Consider the following 8,792-nt stretch of genomic DNA (forward strand, 5'->3'; position numbering starts at 1 on the left):
TCAACAATCCCACTGTATAAACCTGTGCTTCCACTATTTTGTCACATTTATTTTACCAGTTTCTCTTTCATTCGATGGAAATTCATTGGAGCACAACTTGGGAGGAATAATGGGAAGGAAAATCATGTTCCTTATAATTGTTGGAATTCAACCTGCACTTGATTAGATGTTAGACAACAAGTTCAAACTCTTTATTTCACCTTTACAATAAAATCGACTGATCAAGAATCTCCGGCCAGATAAACTGACACAATTGGATTCAAGCTTCACTTCATTTGAAACTCATGATACAGAAAGAAGATCAGCAGCAGTGAAATAAGTGGGAAAAGCGACGAGAGTGGGATTCGAACCCACGCGCGCAGAGCGCAATGGATTAGCAGTCCATCGCCTTAACCTCTCGGCCATCTCGTCAGATACTTAAAGAGGGTGACATGTCATCTCATCAAAACCTCATGTTTCTCTCACTTAAACTGTGCAGAGCAGCAAGTATTTCTCCCTCGTGTTTTTGAAATGATATGCAGCGGGGTATGATTTCCAGAGTATGGTATGACCTGTGGGTCACTCCTATTGTGACACATTGCTGTCATGAGCTGAACACAAATGAAGAAATTAGTCAATGACAAGATTAAGTGGGTTCTGGAGAATGGGTCTGGGTGACATGCTCTGAGGGTCGGTGAGGACTGGATGTGCCCAACGGCATGTTTTCACACTGTAGGGATTCTACGATCTATTGAATTGAATTCAACGAAGAATTGGAGCCGATTGAATGAAAAGCCTGGTGACAGCTGGGACGTGACATTGTCTGTGAGGAATTGTTTTTCAGACTCGAGGAGAGTACATTCTGCTGTTCCCAGAAGTCGGTACTGGGACCAGCTCTCTACTCAACAGATATTAATGGCTCGTACGTGTTTACAGAGCAGACAATTTCGACCTGCTAAACGAGGCAAACCTAACAAATGAGCTGCACAATGCAGAAACTGGTCTTTTGAAATGACACCTGTTGCACTGAACATCGCTGTCTTGTCATTTTCCCGAACCTGACCCTTCAAGCGTCACTGGTCTATGCTAATAAAAGCTGCTCTGGGTGATGTTCACTGTCACAACATCAGCAGTGAACACGCCTCCATGAGCATGCTCTCTGGAATTTATATTGATCCCTCATTGTCTTCCTTTCGCACATGTTATGGGGAAATTGAGTACCACAGTTAATGCCGTGGCCGGATTCGAACAAGAGCAGCTGCAGCCACATCATACAGTAAGGACCACAAAATGATCACATCACTGCACAATGAGGCCTCAGGGAACAGGAAATAAGCGTAGTGCTATAGGGCGTGACAGGAGCAGCACTAGGCACACAACAGGAATACTTGCCAAACAGCAAACTGAGGCAAACACATAATAGGGAGAATCTTTGGAATTCTGAGTCCGGAAAGTCGTGAATACTAAGTACTGAGTTTGTAAAAGGCTGTCATTGATAGATTTCAACAGGTTTTAAAGAAGTCAAGATCTCAGCGAGTAGTGTAGAAAAAATGGTTTTGAAGTCGGAGGCCGTCCAAGATTTCGAAGTGCACTGGAAGTGCTGAGTGTCCGCATCATACTCTGATTTCGTAGTGCTTAAAATGAAGACTTCCTTTCTTATATTCACTTGGTGAATGTGATTCATTTTCATGTGCAAATGTTATTTTTTGCTGGAGTGCAATATTGGGTGTATTTTCAATGAGTGTTTGAGTTTTACAACAGTTATACCAGCGGTTTCCTCAGACCAGGAAGTGACTACTGCTGCAGACGACCATATAATCCTAGTTCCCTGGCCTGGAATCAGAGAAACTCAATGCCCCTCTGTTCTATATTTTCGAGTAAATCTGATTCTGACCCTAAATCCCGAACCCTGCATATGCCTGATAAATGCTAAACCACTTGTTTCACAGAATCATTGTAAATCTCCCTTAAAAATATTCATGGACATTGCAGGAGATAACCTGACATTTTCCCAAGACTGGATAAAATGGAACAGAATGCTTGATTAGTGTGGGTTTGTTCTCCTTGGAACAACGGAGCCTAGGGATTGGGAGATTTATAACCACACAATAACATTTATAAACATTTAATATTCTTTGGAACATTGAAAGAGTAGATATGGACATGTGGTTTGCTTTAGTGTGAGAGTTGAGGGCCAAAGGACACTATTTCAGAACAAGGCATTGCCCATTTAATTCTGAAACGAGGAGGAATTGTGTTGCTCAGAACCCAGTAATTGTTTGGAATTCTCTCTCTGAATTGTTGATTACTTTCAAGCTGAGCTAGACGGATGTTTAATCAGTCAGGAGACCAAGGGTTCTTCACGTGGGGCAGGAGATTGGAGTTGAAGATTATCAGAGCAGCCATGACAACATTGAATAGTGGAGCAGACTCGATGAGCCGACTGGCTTACTTCTGTTTCTGCATCAATTTGCCGATGGTCTCAATGATCGAAAAGTTTAAAATTGTGAGGGAGTTGGATAAAATGGTTGAAAAGGTCTATGTATTTGATCAGATAGATCAGGTACGAGCTTCATTAGCCGATGAAGAACAAATGTGCTGTGATGTGGATACAACAAATAGCACTCTACACACTACAGATTGAAGAAGTAACGGGAGGGAAAAAGGTGTTCCTTTTTGCTATTCCAGTTTAATCTGCAATTTGAACATTTTGTAATTCTCTACGTTTCCTGGTGTTTTAAACAGAGAATTGATAAGCACCTCTCCACCACAAACCACCAACCTCACATTTACGAACTACAAGTGCTGACCAATTGCACTAGGGAAGCTTGTGAACAGCTGATTTGCACAATTTCTTAAAGCAGGCTCTTATTTAATTGCCCTGAACAAACGACAAGGCAGGAACCCTTTCAGTTCACTTTACAGGGGCTACAGCCTCTCCCATTGAATGCATGGACTGTTCACAACCCCTGCCCAGTGCTCTCTTTATTCCCAATGGGGTAAGAGTCTTCCGTAGGTCCTGATCAGATGATAGGTTCCCATCCCTGATGAACACATGTGAATTAGTTGGTGATTTAATGGTAAGATGGCAGCGTTTAAGGTCTCTGTACCCCTGTGCCAGCCCCAGAAATTAGCAGATCGTATACCTTGTGTTCGCAAGCTGTCTTTCTTTTTGAGGTACCTTATGCTCCTTTTTTTTTGTTTCTGGTCAATTTCACATTGTTTTGGAATTAGAGGATGTGCACTCGAGGGACAGGATCTGACAGGATTGCTTCATATTCATGTAAGTTGAATATCAACAGATTTTGTTTATGGAAGGTGGATGCACCATTCACAGTGACGAGAAACTGTGCACAGGTTCAGTCTGTGGACGAAGGCTTCAGGGGATCAACTGCCTTTTTGAAACTAAAGGAATGCCGCACTGACAGGGAAGTGTGGATCTGTGAGGACTGTGGGAGGAGTTACATTTCCCCATCCAAGCTGCAAACACACCACGAAGAAACTGTTCAACTGCTTTGTGTGTGAGAAGGCATTCACAGCGGTTTCACACTGGAAAGGGGCTGTTTCCCTGTGGTGCGTGTGGTAAGGAATTCATTCAGCCATCCCACCTGCTGACACACCAATGGGTCCGCACTGGGGAGAGACCATTCACCTGCTCCAGGTGTGGGAAGGATTTCTCCCGGTCATCCAGCCTGTTGAAACCCCAACAGGCTCACTCCGAAGAGAGACCCTTTTAAATGTGCAGATTGAAGAAGTGCTCTAGAAGCTCAAGGGGACTGATGTACCATCAACATGCTCACACTGAATGGAGACCATTCATGTGCTCTCACTGTGGGGCTGGGTTCAGGACATCATCAACCCTCACTGTACACCAGCAAATACACACTGGGGAGAGGTCATTCACCTACTCTGTGTCTGAGAAAAAAAAAATCACTCAGTCATTTAGCGTGATAAAACACCAGTGTGATCACAGGTAACTGCAGTAATTGCATATTTCTTTTGTTTGTTCATGGGATCATGGCATCAGAAGCTCAGCAACTTTTTATCATCCGTTCTGACTGCCCAGAGGATGGCTCAGAATCAAACTAATTGCTATAGCATGGATTCACATGGAGGTCAGAATAACAATGGCTCCCAGGCCCAATGGCACTGAGTTGATTTTCTGGCCTCTTGTCCTGTTTCTGAAACAATAGTGAATAAATTGTTGCAGTTGATTTAAAAGTGAAAGAACAAAATGGGCTTTATTCTGATTCAGCATGCCCTGCTGTTTTCTCAGTTGTTATTGACAATCTCATGGCCCTCACACCATCACCTGTACCGGAGGGTGTTACAGGAAAGGAGGGTATGGTCAACTGTATCTGGTCACTCAAAGGGGCACAGGACCTGAAAGGGTAACTCGGATTTCTTTCAGAGATGCTGCCAGGCCTGCCGCATTTTTCCAGCAATTTCTGTTTTTGTTTCTGATTTCCCTGCATTTGCAGTTTTGTTTTATGTTTTTTTTTCAATATTCACCTTATCTGTTTCAGGGATGCCTCATTGATAGGTTTGGTAGGTTTTGGAAATTGAAAGTTAGGCTACAGATCAGGCAATGATCTCATTGAATGACAGAACAGGCTTGAGGGGCTGAATGGTCTTCTTCTGTTCCAATAAAAGTTCTCCATCTGCAGCACGTGGCAATATTTCCCCTCACTACTCACTTCACATCCGTGACTGTTACACTACATTCTATTACTGGCTGAACAAATCTCCTGTGTTTGAACTAAGTCTGTTACTATTCAGTGCTCCATCTTTGCCTGCCCGGGTTTGACTCTCGTCAGAGAATGTTGTCTCTACTGCAGATTTTCACCAAAGATCCTCAGGCAGCACCTTCCAAACCCACGACCACTTCCATCTGGAAGAACGAGGGCAGCAGATATTTGGGAAGATCACCACCTCCACATTCCCCTCCAAATGACTCACCATCCTGACTTGGAAATATATCACCGTTCCTTCACTGTCACTGGGCCAAAACCGTGGATTTCCCTCCGTAATAGAATTGTGGGTCACCACACAGCAGGGAGAGTGCTGCAGTTCAAGAAGACAGCTCACCACCACCTTCCCAAGGGCAACTACAGATGAGCAAGAAATGCTGGCCCAGCCAGGAACACCCGCACCCCTCACATTAATAACAAAAGTACCATGTGAACAGTCACAACAGAATGATCCTGGAGTAAAATCCTGGATCCAGGATTCCCTGGAACAAAAGCAATGTTGCTGGAAAAGCTCAGCAGGTCTGGAAACATCTGTGACCCTTCCTCACTCCCCTGGGATCGACCAAATATCTTTATTATTTCCACTTCCTCTTTCATTCTGACTCTTTAATTTCTCAATTTCAGTCCACTCGCCTTTTGCGCTCTTCAAAACCCCCATTTGGGCAATTGAAAGGTGGCTGTAAGTAACACAGGGAACTGGGAAGACGGCGGAAGTATGAGGAGAGGCCACATCAAAGAAAGCTCCCATTCCAACAACAGAGCTTCTCAAAACACAAAGGCAGCATGAAAGCTTGAGCTGAACGAACATGGTGATGTGTGGGCTGTCATGAGGAAAATGTGACCATGATCACAAATGGATAAGATCACAGAATCCCGACAGTGCAGAAAGAGGACATTCAGTGGTTCTAGTCTTCACTAACTCTCTATCCCACCCGACTCCCATAAACCCCACATTTACAACAGCTAACCCAACCACGTAAGCTGCATACTCAGGGACAATTTAGTGTGGCCAATCCACCTAACTTGCATTTTTAGACTGCGGGAGGATCACAGCTTAGCTCTAAAGAGGAGAATTTGTGGATGAACTCTCAAAAAAAACCTCAACTCTGGAACAATTTCATGGTTTTTGTTTCCAAAATTAAAATCTGGGGAAAACTGCAGCCAAAACAATTTCAAATACTTTCTGGAGAAAGACAATTTAAAGCTCTAACCCGGGGGCGCAGTGAGTTGACAGAGGACAGTGACCAGAAATGTAACAGATTCTGTACAATGTGGGGGTGAGACATTGGGCAAAAAGGCAGATGCCACAGGAGGAAGGCAGGAGAGATAATACTGCAGAAATGTCATTCGTCCTTCAAAGCGGCAGGGAATGGAGTTAGGCATGGAAAAGAAACAGATAAACAAAAGATGTGCCTGAAGCCAGGTGTGCAGTGGACACAGAAACAAATTGAAACAAGAAATGTAAACAAATTGGGGCAGAGTTCACAGTCTGAAATTGTTGATCTAAATGATGAGTCCAGAAAGCTGTAAAGTTGATAAAAAGCCAACACACACATGATGGGCCAAGGGTGAATACTGTTGGCCAGCCAACAATACGCACATCGCACAAATTAATAAAGAAAGGTCTTACTTTGCACTGAAATTTTCTAATACTTTTGTTCCAATATTTGCAGCTTGTTTCTGATTATGGCTATAACGTCCAAAATTCAACTTGAGTTTAATACACGAGAGAAATGTAAAATAAGTCAGCTTTGCTTCAAACACATCACTGTAGATTGTTGCATTTGTCCTGAGGTTTGAACAACACCTGCAGCTCAGAAAGGACAGTCTCGGGGTGGGACGGGGAGGGAACACAGTGCTGGGCGAGAGATGGGCGTTTGTGGGAAATCATACGGCAACAACAGATCTTCAGCAAGGACACATCCTTCAGGGTCATGCTGAGGTGGTCAGATGGCACTTTACCCCTTCACGTCTCTCTTCATTGACAGCCAAGCCACGATGTGGGTTAATCCTGCTGTGTGTCAGAAATGTGTCCCAGATACTGTCTTCCATGGCTCACAGCGCCGAGACATGAAACAGAATATTGTTTCCATCTGGGTTTAGAGTCAGAGGAAGAACAACGGAGAATGCTGGAAATGTGTTTCAAATCAGAGATTAGTGCAAATCAATGATCTGTTCCTGACTGAAAGTGAACCGTCGGGCTCAGATTTAGGTTTCTTCTACATTGGTAAAGATAAAGCAGTATTTGGGAAACGTACAACACTGAGACCCAGATAATGAAATGTGAGGCTGGATGAACATAGCAGGCCCAGTAGCATCTCAGGAGCACAAAAGCTTTTGTTCTCCTGAGATGTGGCTGGGCCTCCTCTGTTCATCCAGCCTCACATTTCATTATCTTGGATTCTCCAGCACCTGCAGTTCCCATTATCACTGAGAGCCAGAGCAGTGGGAGCAGGGGTATGAGCAGCCTGTCCCTGCCTCTGCTGTAACCACACAGAATGCACCAGGGTGAAGTGAGAGAAGGGTCTGGGTTAGAAATTATATTTCACCAAAAATGATGACATGGGGAGAGTTGATAAAATGTTAATTTTCATTTTCAATAACAACACACATGTTGTTACATAATAAATGTGCATGACCATGCATATATTGTTCAGGAAAGGGTGAAGAGGGGTTAGTGCTGGCAGTGGGAAGAAGTTTTTTTCTGAAGTTGTCTTGTCTTATCACTTGTAATGATGCCTACAAGACATGCTTTGCACTTGTTTGATCCAGAGGTAACTGTCAAAAATAAATATTTCATTTTGTAAACAGTTTCATATGACTTTTCTATTTCAAAAGACTGACATCAGGTTTAATACAATCGAACACAAAACGGCCCTCTTGATTTGCACCCAAACTACAACCCCGTACTCCCTTTACCACTGACGCACAGTGGCAGCAGTCTGTACCAGCTACAAGATGCACTGCAGTGACTCAGCAAGGCTCCTCCAACAGAACCTTCTGAAACTGCAGTCTTTACCATCCAGAGGGACAGGGGCAGCAGTCACATGGGAACGCTACCACCTGCTAGATCCCCTCTAGGCCACATACCGTGCTGATCTGGAAATATGAAGTGGAGATGCTGGTGTTGGATTGGGGTGGACAAAGTCAGAAGTCAGATGACATCAGGTCAAAGATCAACAGGTTTATTTGAAATCACAAGATTTCTGGATCCTGCAACTGACTTTATCACTTTCTTATGATGTGTAATAAAGTAGCGCTTCACCTGACAAAGGTGGAACACCCTGAAAGCTTATGATTTCAAATAAACCTGTTGAACTTGAACCTGGTGTTGTGTGTCTTCTGAATTTAACCTGGGAATATAACATGTTCCTTCTGTGTCGCTTGGTCAAATTCCTGGAAGAATCCCTAATAGCACTGTGGGTCTATCAACAATACATGGACCATAGGTAGCTCCATCCTCTCCAGGGCGGGTAGCGATGGGCAATAAATCTGGGCCTCCCCTGTGTCACCAATGACCCATAAGCAAATAAATAGTTATTTCTGAGCTAGGACAAAATAGATTCACTTCATCAGATTTTGGGGATCAATTCCTTGGGAATCTGCAGTCCCAGGCTCAAAGAGAATCAGCTTCGCAGAACGCAAGGTGGTGAGAGTGGCCAGTCCAGCAGAAAGAAACCCTCTGACCCTCCCACTTTACTCACTGTCAGAGTGAACATGGCTCAGTCTTGGATGTGATTTTCCCTCATTTTTCAATTCAATTCATGGGATATCGTATCACTGTCTAGGTCAGCACTTATTGCCCATCCCAGCTGGCCTCCTTGAGAAGTTGGTCGTTTCTGGGACTGCAGTCTTTGAGGTGTAGGGTCACCCACAGTGTTGTTTGGGAGAAGTTCCTGGATTTTGAATCATTGAGAGTAAAGGAACAGCCAATACAGAAGATTACAACATTCAAGTCTCAGTTATTTCAGTGACACCATTAGATCTTCATGTGATGGTCATTTTGAGAATTCTGCCTGCAAATCTTCCCTTTCTCCATCCTGTTAATGAGAATAGTGTGCA

At 43.8% G+C, this 8,792-nt stretch overlaps 1 non-coding gene across 1 annotated transcript; it reads right to left on the minus strand.

Moving 5' to 3' along the window:
- Positions 1–329: 329 nt before the first annotated feature.
- trnas-gcu (transfer RNA serine (anticodon GCU)) lies at positions 330–411 on the minus strand. The gene has a single exon. It is a non-coding gene; the product is annotated as a tRNA-Ser (tRNA).
- Positions 412–8,792: the final 8,381 nt, after the last annotated feature.

The sequence above is a fragment of the Stegostoma tigrinum genome, unplaced genomic scaffold (genome assembly GCF_030684315.1).
Source record: "Stegostoma tigrinum isolate sSteTig4 unplaced genomic scaffold, sSteTig4.hap1 scaffold_58, whole genome shotgun sequence".
Classification (NCBI taxonomy): Eukaryota; Metazoa; Chordata; class Chondrichthyes; order Orectolobiformes; family Stegostomatidae; genus Stegostoma; species Stegostoma tigrinum.